This window comes from Pan troglodytes, chromosome 2, assembly GCF_028858775.2.
Source record: "Pan troglodytes isolate AG18354 chromosome 2, NHGRI_mPanTro3-v2.0_pri, whole genome shotgun sequence".
NCBI classification, from domain to species: domain Eukaryota; kingdom Metazoa; phylum Chordata; class Mammalia; order Primates; family Hominidae; genus Pan; species Pan troglodytes.
Window position 1 is genome coordinate 105,575,627 of NC_086015.1, and position 14,926 is coordinate 105,590,552.

Below are 14,926 nucleotides of genomic sequence, written 5' to 3' on the forward strand. Positions count from 1 at the left end.
TTCCACCAACTGATAACAATATTCTCACACATAGGCAGTTTCAAAGATTCATTTGTGGAAAAAGCTTTCCCAGAATAGAAGTATTCATGTTGTGATGTTTCTAAGAAAAAAAATGTTATTCCTGATAATAGGCCTCAGAATGTCTGCCTAATTCCCACGGATACACATCTGTTTCATAAAGAGACTTCTCTTTGGAATCAGTAGGGTTTTAGAGCAACTCATCAAAGGAAATATGAAAATCAAGTTGGGGGCAAACTTTCACTTTGGAGCCAAATACCTCCATCACAGTAATAAAACAATCCATATGTTGGGATTTATTAGCTCTTATTGATAATTTAAAAACATTAAACTCCTGATGAAATGAAACATCTACCTAAAAGTTATGAAGAGATGGATCTGTTTCATAGTTGAATTTTTTGAGTATTTTTTGGTGTTAAAGCAATACATGATTATAGGAGGATGTTAGCTATAAACTGAAGCTGTTTCCTGGAGGGAATGAATTTTGCAATAACTCCCATTCAACTGAAGTTCTCTGCAAACCAAGAAAGAGTTGAATTTCTCATATTTACTTTTTATCATGTGAAAATTGCTACTGCATTGTGAGTGTTATAGATATTTGGGAAAGAAGAATGGGGCATTATTAGAACTATATCCTTGGGGTATAATTAAACATAACTAATAAGAGATGAACGAAATGGCTTCATACTGAAAAAGCAATGTCTTGAGAATTATTATCAGTAACATGCCACTAAAACCAAAGGCTTGACTGATTAGAATCAGTGGGAGTTTGGCTACATAAAAATCCTTTTATTAGAACTTATGCGAAGAAGGGAGACAGGAAGTAACTGTGTTGTTAAGGTAAGCTGTGCTGATTGGTAAGGAACACATTCCAAGGAAATAATGAAAGGGTGAAAAAGCATTAACAGACCCCTTGGAGATTCATTACACATCAATTTATTTTTCTAAAGCACTCACTGTGCTTTACAAAGTATATTACTCGTGGACCTCTGTGGCATTCGGTTAGGGGCAAATATTATGAAGAGAAGTAAAACTACTCAAGTTTTTACTCATCTGTGGATGCAGTAAGTTGAAAGTAAAGTTTGGACTTGAATCAATTTATTGTCAAATGTGATTTTTGAAATACTTTTTGTACCAACTGAGAATTCACTTCACAAAACTTTTAAATTATAGTCCTTTTGGCTTTCCTGTATATTTGTTCTGACAATATAAATTATTTTTATCTCAAAATACTTAGAAGATAAAAGAAATTAACCCAAGTGATTAGGGCAATAAAACAGAATTTAATTTTTGTGATCATATCTTTCAGAATCTGGGTTAATTAAAATATATTTTTGTTATTATAACAAAGTAAATCATGCACATAATAAAACATTTGAACAGTATGTAATTAGTTTAAAATGAAAAGTAAAAACATATCTTTCTCCGCCTCCTATTTCCACTTCCTAGGGGTTAACTATAACTTTTAATGTATTCTTTTGGAAAATTTTTATGCTCCTGTAAGGGCATTTTACTATGGTTACCCAGGCTTTTAAAATTCCGTATCCTTTTGATTATACAAGTCGAATGATTATATGCATGCTCTTTTGTACCTTGCCTTTTTCACTTGCCAGAATATGTTATTAGTTTTATCTTTCCAAATCAGTGCATTGAGACCAATCTCTTTTCAAATGGTGGCACGTTATTGCATTTGTGTTTTTGCCATAATTATTTAACCAGTTCTGTATTGGTGAACAGGTTGTTCTTCCTGCTGTGTGTGTGTGTGTGTGTGTGTGTGCATGTTCATTCATGAACATGTGCCCTCACAATGCTGTGATGGATTATTTTGTATATGTCTTTACATGCTTACGTAAATATAACTGGAAGAAAAATTCTTACTTGCAGGATTGCCTCACCAAATGGAGCATGTGTATATTACATTTAACTAGATTATTTCCAAATTTTTCTTTACTGAACTGTATCAGCATCTTCTATCTAATAAATGTGCAGGAAACTGTTTCCTAACACCCTCAATGAAATTGTGTATTATCAAACTATCTGAGAGTGAACAGTAGTATCCTATTGCTATATATTGTATATCTTTAATAAGGAGTGAGATTGGGGAATCTTTTCCTGTATTTATTTCTCATTTAACTTCTTTTTCTCTGAAATGTTAGTTCATGCCCTTGGACTACTTTTTTGAGAGATTGCTTAACTACTTTTATTGATTTGACAGACCTTTTTATATATTAAGAAAATTATTCATATTCTCTCAAATGTTTTGGAAATACTTTTCTTAATAAGTTCTTTGTATTTTGACCTTGTAATAATTATTTTTTCACATAAAATTTGAAATTTTTGTAAACCAACATTGATGAAATCCTTCTTTTAGGGTTTCTGGGGTTTGTGTGATGTTTAGAAATGTTTTTCTCACTCCATATTTATAAATATATTCACTCATATTTTATTCAAGTTCTCCTGTATTTTAACTTTGTTTACATTTAAATTTTTATTCCATCTAGAATATATTTGTAGAAAGGAATAAAGTCAGAAGTTATTTTAATTATTTTTTTTCAAAGGACCAGTTAGTGGTCTTAACTTATTGAATAATTAATCATTTTCTTAATGAAGTAAAATTCTGTGTTTATTAAAAAAATGAAATTCCCTTGCATATTTAGCTTTATTTTGACTCTCCATTCTGTCCCTTTCATCTATGTATATTCCTGTGCTCACAACAAACAATTTCAATAATAGTAGCTTAAAGAATGGTAACTATGTAGTGGGGCTAGTTCCTTCTCATTATTCTTTCACAGAGTTTTCTTAGCTGGACAAGTATGTTCATGTTTCTTGATGACCTTGATCATCATTAAGGGACACTGCAAATTAATTCAATAGGATTACATTGATTTCGTAGGTTAGCTTGGGGGAGAAGTGACATCTTTACAATGTGGAGATTTCTTCATACAAATCATATGGGTTTGTGTTATGTTTACTTTTAGTTCTCCCCCTTTTTTGGCTATTGTTAATAAGGTATTTTCTTCCACTATATTTTCAGTTTTTTTGTGTTTAAACATGAGATTGGCTTGCAGTATTGTATGTCTGTGTCTGAACTATTATCTATCCATCTAGGTTAATAATTTTTGTATTTTGCAGCTATTCTTTGTAATAAGATTTTGAAATTTTGCCTTATTTTCCATGCTTTTGAAATCTTTAGCCTCAGAATGTTTCTTGAAGTTTTGATAAAATTTATACTACCTGGGCAATAATTACGTTCACATTTTCAAATGTGTTTGCACACTATAAAACAATGTATTGTCCTGTAATTCAATGTTTTTTGTGTGTTTAGGTCCTGTATTTATTTTATTTTATTGCTTCAATTTTATTTAATTTTATTATTTTTATTTACTTTATTGATACATATTAGATGTATATATTTTTTGGGTACATGTGATAATTTGATACATTCATATAATCAAGTTAGAATAATTGGGATATCCATCACCATAAACATTTACCTTTTATTTATGCTAGGAACACTCCAATTCACTTAGAAGAAATGATACCTGGTGTTCAATAGATCAGTAGGGTGACTATAGTTAGCATTATTCAATTGTATGTTTCAAAATAGCTAGAAGAGAATAATAAAAAATTAGCCAGGTATGGTGGCGTATGCCTGTAAAAATTTAAAAACGTTAAATAGTAATAATAAGTTCCAGCTACTAAGGAGGCTGAGGTGGGAAGATCATTTGAGCCTAGCAGCTTGAGGTTGCCATGAACACACCACTGCACTCTAGCCTGCGTGAAAAGAGTGAGACCCTGTCTCAGAAAACCATATTTTTAAAAAGAGAATAATTCAAGTAAATTGAATATTCTGTATTTTAAATTGTCTATTTGTATGTTTTTTTAAAAATCTTGATTAGTTTAAGTACTTTTAAAATTTGCTTCATTTGATTTTTAAAGGACTCAACCCCTGGATATATTCCCTTGCCTAATTTATCCTTTTTCTATTTAACTTTTTAAAATTTTTGTTCATTTTATAACTTTTTGGTTGTTATTAATTTTATTTTTCCTTGCTTAGTAATACATTTTAGACCATGATTGTTTATTAGAACTTTGCCATAGCTGTGTTCTGTAGATTTCAATGTACAGAGCATACACAATATTTATCAGATATGGTATAATCTACATTTTTTATCACAAAATTTTAACTGGTTGGAGTTTTCTTTTTGTTTCATTTTGCTTTCTGTTATATGTGTTTCTTTTATTGTGTTATGGCCAGAGAATATTCCTGTACAGTTTACACTTTGTGTAAGTTATTGTGATTTTCTCGATGGCTTAAATAAATCAGTTTTTGTAAATGTTCCATGGGCCCTGGAAAAAAAAAAAGCGGCATTCTCTTTTTGGTAGACATAGAATTCAGTGAAATCATTACTTCATTTGTTCAGCAAGTTATTTGTGAATGCATATTTATTCGTTTTAAATATAAGTATTTATATGTGCCAGATTCTACTTTAGGTACCAGGGATGGTGTAGTGAATAAGACAAAATACATGTCTGCCTTTATGGAGCTTTCATTCTAGCAAAGGAGACAGAAAATCAATCAGAAAGTCCAATCAAGCAGATAAATACATACACTTTTTTTTTTGTTTGAGATAGAGTCTTGCTCTGTCGCCCAGGCTGGAGTGCAGTGGCACGATCTCGGCTCACTGCAACCTCTGCCACCCGGGTTCAAGCGATTCTCCTGTCTCAGCCTCCAGAGTAGCTGTGATTACATGCGCCCACCACCATGCCTGGCTAACTTTTGTATTTTTAGTAGAGACGGGGTTTCACCATGTTGGCCAGGCTGGTCTTGAACTCTGATCCAACAACTTCGGCCTCCCAAATGTTGGGATTACAGGCGTGAGCCACTGCGCCCGGCCCATACACTTTTTCAGTACTAACAAATGCTTTGACAAAAAATTAAGCAGGTAAGGAGATGAGGAATGCTGGGTTGGGGAGGTGGATGAGTGGTGGGGAGGTGTTAGAGGGATACTCAGCAAAGGCCTGCTTAAGCAGTGACATTTGAGCAGCCACTAAAAGGAAGCCAATGAGGAGGCATTGTCCTGAGAACAGCATGCCTGGCCAGAGGAGCAGCAACAACAAAGGCACTTGCAGGTGACAAAACCAGGGTATTTGAGAAGAGCAGCAACATCGACAGTGTGGCCAGAGTTGAGTGAGTGAGGAGGAACATGGCAGTGACCACAGTAATGAGTTTGGAAAGCCACTGGAAAATTTAGAACCAGAGAATGACATAATCTGATCTATGTTTTAAAAATATTACTGACAATTACCCATTAAACTTGTTTTATGGCCCAGCACGGTGGCTCACACCTGTAATCCCAGCACTTTGGGAGGCCGAGGCAGGCGGATCACAAGGTCAGGAGATCAAGACCATCCTGGCTAACACGGTGAAACCCCGTCTCTGCTAAAATTACAAAAAAATTAGCAGGGCGTGGTGGCAGGCGCCCGCAGTCCCAGCTACTCGGGAGGCTAAGGCAGGAGAATAGCGTGAACCCGGGAGGGGGAGCTTGCAGTGAGCCGAGATCGGGCCACTGCACTCCAACCTGGGCGACAGAGCGAGACTCCGTCTCAAAAACAAAACAAAACAAAAAAACAAAAAACAAACTTGTTTTATTATGATATTTTAATATTCTATGAACCTTTACTTATTAGACCTTTGTCTAATTGATTCGTCAAAGGTTCAGAGAGTTGGGGTAAAGACTCCTGTTAACTGTACTTGCTTCTGTTTATTTCTGCTTTTCATGCAATGTTTTCTTTAGGTGCTTTGGTGCTAAGTTAACTAGGGCCAAAAGTTTCAAGCAATGAGCCCAGGAGTTTTAGGCTGCAGTATGATTGCGGCACTGCACTCCAGCCTGGGAAACAGTGAGATTCCGTCTCTTTAGGAAAAAAAAAAGTTTCAAGCAAATGAGATCTTCATTGTGGATTTTATTTTTACTGCTTTAAATCTCTCTTCTTTCTTCTGTGTAAGGAGATTTCCTTAAATTCACCCATTATGTATTAATATTGCAATGCAATGCTTGCCTTATTTTCATTTAGATTAGTTTGATATGACTTTGCTTATCCCTTTTTAAAAATATGTTGAGTCATTTTTTTCCTCAATTTATCTGTCATACAGTCAAGCAGTTAGATTTTAAAATCCAATCTATTTTTTTTTCTCTTGCTAAATGGTCTGTTTTTGTTTTACATTTTACAATTAGGAAGACTTATAATACATGTTTAAGCCTTTAGTGGTTATAAATCTAAATTTGCATATGTACTTAAGTCAATTTCTTGACTTTAGATGGATTGTGTTGAATTCTCAGTCTGAAATTTTGTGGCAATTCACACATTCACACTTCTCTACCACTTTCCCTCTCAATAATCTATCTCTTTAAAAAATATTTGCATTTTGTTCTACAATTGTAATTCCTTCAGTCTTGTGGACATTTCCAGTTTCTTCATTCCAAAGCTCCTTTCTTGAGCTTTTCCTTTTAATTAGTTTTAGTTTTTACTCAAACTATGTTTGTCAGAAGTTTTTAAGAAATCCTCAGATATATTTTATATTTCTTGCTTCTGTGATAAGATCTGTCTGTTGCTTTTATTCTTAAATAAACTTTGGCTACATATGTAACTTTCGGGTTCAATTTTGATCCTGTAACAATTTACAAACATTGTTGCACAGAATTAAAAAAGGTTTTCATCTATTATATCTTCTTCAGCAATATTAATGTAAGTACCATGATCTTCCACCTGTCTCCTCCTGCTGTATTGTCTTCTCTCTAAGGACAAGCATCTTTTAATCTTTTTATCCTCTTAATCCTGTTCTCTCTGATCATATTTTCAAAACTCTTTTCTAATTTTAGCTTCTTCTAATGTGGCTTTCATTTCTCTAATAATTTTATTTTATTTTTTACTGCTGTTTATCATGTGTCAAATTATCTTATCTCTCATTTGGTTTCTTTGTCTTCTTTGAGCCTCATTTTCCCCCGGAGTCCAAGTTATTTATTTGTTTATTTTTTGGAATTTACTTTATTTGAAATTTTCTTCTGTAAATTTCTTTGCAGTACTTCTTTGGATGTTTAGTTTTCAATCAATTATTTTCACCCCTTATATTCTTCTCTTTTTTTCTTTCATAACACCTCAGTATAGACCTTGTGCTGCCTCCTTTTTAACTGTTGTTCACCTTTCAGTGAGGCTTCCTAAATCTTGGCTACCTATTTGCTCAACGATGGTATGGGGAGGTGTTAGGAACTAAATGCTTGTGTCCTTCAACAAATGCGTATGTTGCAACCCTACCCCCAATGTGATAGTATTAGGAGGTGGGGTCTTTGGGTGGTTTTTAGGATTAAATGAGGTAATGACAGTGGAGCCCTCCTAGTGTCCTAAGAGAGCTTGCTTCCCATCTCTGCTATGTAAGGACACAGCAAGAAGGCATCATCTATGAACCAGGAAGTGGGCCCTCACTAGACACAGAATCTGCCAGAACCTTGGTGTTAGACTTCCCAGGCACCAGAACTATGAGAAATAAATGTTTGTTGTTCAAGCCATCCAGTCTATGAGTGATATTTTGTTACAGCAGTCCAAGCTAAGACAGGAGGGCAGGGGAATGATACAGTCTTGGATTGTAATCGCAAACCGATTCCTACCAAAATTTCTCCATCACCTTTCCTCTGAGGTAGATCTCCCTCTAGTTTGTAAGCTCTTCTTTTCTGGGGATGAGCAGGAGTTCCTTGAGGGTTGCAGGGAAGCTGGCATGTCATAAATCCTCCACGTGCTAGTCTAGCATATATATTTAAAAATCTGCACATATAACTTCAGCCAGCAGTAGAACTGCAGTTACCACTTCCCATCTCTTCTATTCTCTGTCACTCCTCTGGCCTGCTTCCCCACTTGTGAGGCACTATTGTTTTTGGCAGATGTTCTTCCTAGTTCAAGGTTTGAATTTGTGGTGCGTTTTCAGTTTCATTAGAGATGATGTTGTCTTCACATTTTGTTGCTTTCAGTGTGCTTTGGGGAGAACTGGTAAACAAAAATCATTTATTCCTTTAACTTTAATTGAAAATCCCCACACAAGTGGTTTATTGTTTTTGCAGTCTAAAGCAATCTCATTAAGCGTGATTTGAAAGGATTCCCAGTGACTCTATTGTGTGATAAATTTATGAAAATACAAATCTACTAGGGCATCACCAAAGTCACTGAGAAGACTAGAATTTTCAGCTAGCAATAGAGTCCATTCAAGGTCATATTCCCAAAACATTTGTTCCCGAATCATTAACTCATAAAATGGCAGGTTGGAATGTGTACAAGCAAAGTTGGGGATGAGACTAGCAAGCTGCAATTTCGGCCTAATTAGTTTTGACATTATTTACTAGGAAATGAGGGAGCCATTGAAGTCTTTACCAGGGAAGTCATTTGATTACAACTCTGTTTGAGAAAGATGGATTGGAGAGACGAGAGAGAAAGGAGTAACAGAGAGGGCACTGGTTAAGAGGCTGCTGCCATCAGTCAGCCAAGAGGTAATATCTTTTGTAGTTCGTGTTGTTTCTTACTCACTACTCTAGATTCACCAATCCTGTGTTAAATAGAGAATAAAAAGAGAAAACTGTTACTTATATTTTGGCCAGCTCTGTAGTGTTAATGGCATTTCTCTCAATGCCTCACTGCTTGTCTGTTATTGAAATACAGTAATTCTTAGTTAGATATAGTTGATAACTACCTGAAATACATATAATGATACATTTATTTATGGTGCATTCCTACTTTGGAAAATGCACTGTTGGACATTTGAGAAGCAATGAGGAGTACAACATTGTTTTACCCTCAAAAAGTTTGCATTTTATAATGTGATTGGCAGAATAATAGCCCCCAAAAGATTTCTATGTCTAATACTCCAGAATGTGTGAATATGTACCCTACTTGGCAAAGATACTATCCAGATGTGATTAAGGTTAAGAACTTTGAGATGAGGATGACCAAATGCCTTTAAGACTTGAAGGCAAAACAGGCATTAAGAAGAACTTGAAGAAGGAGAGGACATATAATCAGGCCCTTGAGGTTGACTAAAGTTTCCAGAAGTAGAGATGAGGTAAACAAATTTCAGACAGAAGAATGGGATGAACAGAGGTAAGCAAGTGTGAAAATATGTACTGTGATTGAGAAAAAGTGGAGAAATCAGTTCTATAGTATATGGGATTAAATTAATATTAATAAAATAGTTCTTTTATTACTAAATATTTTTATTGAATTATAAATTTATAAGATATTTGGGTCGCAAAGATGTAGGGAAATGTAGAACCAAACTGTGAAAAGTTTTTAATACCAGGATTCAGAACCAGATTGTAAAAAGTTTTTAATATCAGGCAAATTATATTATTGTTATTTAACATATATTAAAAATAACATATATGTTAATGTGTATATATATGTGTGTGTGTGTGTGTGTGTATATATATATATATATATATACATACATACATCAGAAACTTGTTGCCTTGTAACATAATGTAAAGCCTTGGCCAGGCACAGTGGCTCACACCTGTAATCCCATGCTTTGGGAAGCCAAGGCAAGAGGATTTCTTGAGGTCAGGAGTTTGAGACCAGCAAATATGGATGAAAGGAAGTGAAAGGAAGAAAGGGAGGATAAAAATGGTTAGGATATTTCCAGCCTGGGTGCCTGGGAGAATATGATTCATTAACAGATAAAGGAAAATAAGGAGGATCTGGTTTGGAGGGCCAGGTTGGGTTTTTGGACATGTGAAGTTTGAGGCTGTAAATGCTTCATCGAAGTGGAACTATGTAGTTGACATCTAGAAATGGCAGTCTGGCAGAGTAAAGATCATAAGTTTGTGATAAAATTTGCTTGTAGAAATGGAAATAAAAACCACAATGAGATGCCATCTCACACCAATTAGAATGGCTATTACTAAAATGTCAAAAAATAACCATTGCTTTTGGGGTTGTGGAGAAAAGAGAACTCTTACACACTGTTGGTAGGAGTGTAAATTAGTTCAACCATTGTGGAAAGCAGTATGGTGATGCCTCAAAATGCTAAGAGCAGAACTACCATTTGACCCAGCTATCCCAGGAATAGTCCTGGGTATATACCCAGGTATATACCCAAAGGAATTTAAAGTATTCTACCATAAGGGCACATACACTCAAATGTTCATTGCAGCACTATTCATAATAGCAAAGACATGGAATCAACCTAAATGCTCATCAGTGGCAGATTGGATAAAGAAAATGTGGTACACATACACTATGGAATATTATGCAGCCAAAAAGAAGAATGAGATTATGTCTTTTGCAGGAACATGGATGGAGCTGGAGGCATTTAATATCCTTAGTAAACTAACACAGGAACAGAGAACCAAATACTGCATGCTCTCACTTATAAGGGAGATAAATGATGAGAACTTGTGAACACAAAGAAGGAAACAACAGACACTGCAGTTTACTTTACAGGGAGGTTGGGAGGAGGTAAAGGAGCAGAAAAGGTATGTATTGGGTACTGAGCTTAATACCTGGGTGATAAAAAGATACGTACAACAAACCCCCGTGACACATGTTTATCTATGTAACAAACCTTCACATGCACCTCCAAACCTAAAACAAAAGTTAAGAAAATAAAATTTGGTCATCAACATATAGGGAGGATAATTTTAGAGGTGAACATTGATGAGAGAGTAATTTGACTGGATACATGAAGAGGGAAAGAGAGCTAAAGAAAGAAAAAGGTCATGGAGAGGTTGCTGTGTTCATTATCTTTGACAGTCTTCCTTTGCTTCTGTTGGTGAGAAGACTAGTTGACTCACAGAGGCTCTGCCATACTGCAGCAACTGTAAGCTAATGTTTTCTTACTCTTGAACTCATTGACCTTCTCACTGGCCTGAGATATGAAGATTTGACAAACCTATTTTGTAATGGTCTAACACATCCAGATTTTGCCAAACTACTTAAGCCATTTTAAAGAAATGAGAACTCTGGCAACAAAATAATACATGTTTGGGGGGAAGCAGATATTGTGGGAGTGGGGAAGATGGGTAATTGGGGCCACTGGCCCAAGCATACGGTATTTGCTCTCCGCATGCTGCCACTTTGCCACTAGAATTAAAAGTCCTCAGCCTGAGCTGTGTATCCTAAGAAAAACAGAAAATTAAAGTACTCTTTTTCTTTTCTGAGTTTATGGGAATGGGTAGTAATGAAAGCATAATCTTTGTGAATGAAAAAGCTGATCTGCACCCATATTGGTGTAGTCTGGGGATACTTCAATACTTCTAAATAGCTTTTGCTCTAATATATTTCTTCATAGTATTGGCTATCTCAGCTGTACCCAAAGCTTTTAATTTGCTTAAATTTATGCTGGGAATTTTTGGAAACTGGAGCTTTGTAGGGGTTCCTCTCATTCTCACATTGTAATTCTCATGTGAATTTCTCCCCTGCAAAGTTATGTGGCTCTCCATCTGGCTATATTCATAAGTCATCCTTCTCATATAACTTAGATCAAATGCATTAGTTTCCTTGGAATTAGATTAGCATCTTGATCTGAGAGCTTTCTTGGCTTTTCCTGCTGACAAGAGATGAAAGCCTCATAAATAAAAATGCTGCTTTGTTTGCCTTTATGTTGTGATGTACCCTGTGGAAGAGGAAGACAATTAGATCTAAACATCTTTTTATTTAATGTTACAGATATTTTCTTCTTTCATGGCTTGACCCTAGTTCCCTCTCTTCCAGTATTAACTACTGTGCAGATTGTATAATAGCACTGGAAAATTAAATAGCAACCTTCAAACTAGCATTTGCTTCTTTTGACTACTTCGGAAATCTTCTCAGTGGAGGATGTGAGTTTTTTGTGCTTCACTATCAATGATTATCATTCTAAATCGAGTGATAGTGAATTATTTTTTCCTGAAAATTTTGTCAAAAATAGTCAATAATAATTGACAATCGAGTCTGAATAAAATACCATAATAAAGTCTGCATGCATTAGACTGGAAGTAGCTATTTAAGCTTATGTTTTTCTTTAGCATTGGTTAAACATTTATAGATGGCACTAAGTACTAAGGGAATTCTGGGACACAGATTCAGACATAGAATTCACCTGACTTGAGGTGTAACTGTATAAAGTTATGACTTCAGATTTGACTTTATTAATATGATGTTATTTGAGATAGTTCTACTTTTATATTAAAATAACTGAAGTAGTAAGCTTTTTGTTATTATTAATATAATGCTGATAATGTTATTGGTCATAATAATCTATAGTATTTAAGGGTAAAGTAGTTAGGATCTGGAAGAGGGCTGTGGCTGTACAATTTCAATAAATAGTAGAAGTCAGTGTTTCTGAGACCAAAGTTAAAGAGTTATAGAGAGAGAAAGAGGTATGTGGTATCAAAAACAGAAGGCTGAACCTATCATTGAAAAATGAAGATGAAGACAGCCTTGCAATAATAAGACAGATTCAAGCCGTGAGACAGCTGATGGAAAACACCTGAAAATGGCAGTAGAAATAATTTTGTGTCATTGAAACATATTCAGGTCTCTCAGCTTAGGTGTATTAGTCCATTTTCACACTCCTATAAAGACATATTCAAGACTGGGTAATTTATAAAGAAAAGACATTACTGGGTATATACCCAAAGGATTATAAATCATGCTGCTATAAAGATATATGCACACATATGTTTATTGCGGCACTATTCACAATAGCAAAGAGTTGGAACCAACCCAGATGTCCAACAATCATAGACTGGATTAAGAAAATGTGGCACATATACACCATGGAATACTATGCAGCCATAAAAAAGGATGAGTTCGTGTCCTTTGTAGGGACATGGATGAAGCTGGAAACCATCATTCTCAGCAAACTATCGCAAGGACAAAAAACCAAACACTGCATGTTCTCACTCATAGGTGGGAATTGAACAATGAGAACACTTGGACACAGGAAGGGGAACATCACACACCGGGGACTGTTGTGGGGTGGGGGGAGGGGGGAGGGATAGCATTAGGAGATATACCTAATGCTAAATGAGGAGTTAATGGGTGCAGCACACCAACATGGCACATGTATACATATGTAACAAACCTGTACGTTGTTCACATGTACCCTAAAACTTAAAGTATAATAATAATAAAAAAATAAAATAAAAAAATAAAATAAAATAAAATAAAGTAAAAAAAAGAAAAGACATTTAATTGACTCACAGCTCTGCATGGCTAGGGAGGCCCCAGGAAACTTAAAATTATGGTGGAAGGAGAAGCAGACACCTTCTTCACAAAGTGGCAGGAGAGAGTGTGAGTGAAAAGCCCAGGGGAAACTGCCATTTATGAAACCATCAGATCTCATGTAAACTCACTCACTATCACAAGAAGAGCATGGGGGAAATCTGCCCCCATGATCTAATCACCTCCTACCAGGTCCCTCCCTCAACAACTGGGGATTACAATTCAAGATGAGATTTAGGTGGGGACAGAAAGCCTAACCATATCATTAGGAGAATATGAAATTCCAAGGTTTTTTGGAATTAAAAAAATTATTTTTAACTTTTGTGGTATGTAGTAGGCATACATATTTATGGAGTATATGAGCTATTTTGATACAGGCACCCAATGCATAATAATTACATCAGGGTAAATGGAGTACCCATCACCTCAAGCATTTATTCTTTCTTTGTGTTACAAACAATCCAATTATATTTTTAGTTACTTGAAAATGTATAATAATTATTGTAGACTCTAGTCACCCTGTTATGCTATCAAATACTAGGTCTTATGCATTTTATCTAACTATATTTTTGTACCCATTAGCCATCTCCCCTTGGCCGCTCACCCAACTACCCTTTCCAGCCTCTAGTAACCATCATTCTACTCCCTATCTCTATGAAGTCAGTTGTTTTCATTTTTAGCTCCCACGAATAGGTGAAAACAAGTGAAATTTGTCTTTCTGTGCCTCGCTAATTTCATGTAACATAATGATCTCCAGTTCCATCCATGTTACATATGACAGAATCTCATTTTTTGTAGATTGAATAGTATTCCATTGTGTATATATACTACATATTCTTTATACAATCATCTGTTGATGGACACTTAGGTTGCTTCCAAATCTTGGTTATGGTGAATAGTGCTGCAATAAACATGGGAGTGCAGTTATCTCTTCAATATACTGATTTCCACTCTTTTGGGTACATACTTAACAGTGGGATTTCTGGATCACATAGTAGCTCTATTTTTAGTTTTGAGGAACTTCCAAACTCTTCTCCATAGTGGTTGTACTAATTTACATTCCCACCCAACAGTGTGCAAAGGTCCCTTTTCTCCTTATCCTTGCCAGCATTTGTTACTGCCTATCTTTTGGATAAAAGTCATTTTATTTTATTTTACTTTTAAAAATTATAATTACTTTTACTATTCCTTTTTAATTTATAATTTTTATTTTAGGTTTGGGGGTACATGTGAAGGTTTGTTACATAGATAAACATGTGTCATGGGGGTTTGTTGTATATATTATTACATCACCCAGGTATTAAGCCCAGTATCCAATGGGTACCTTTTCTGTTCCTCTACCTCTTCCCAACCTTCCCCCCCAAGTAGACCCCAACGTTTGTTGTTTCCTTCTTTGTGTTCATAAGTTCTTATCATTTAACTCCCACTTATAAGTGAGAACATGCACTATTTGGTTTTCTGTTTCTGAGTTAAAGGATGATAGCCTCCAGCTTCATCTATGTTCATGTAAAAGGTATCTTATTCTTTATTATGACTGCATAATATTCCATGGTGTACATGTACCCTATTTTCTTTATCCAATCTGTCATTGATGGGTATTTTAGTTGATTCCATGTCTTTGCTGTTGTGAATAGTGCTGCAATGAACATTTATTTGCATGTGT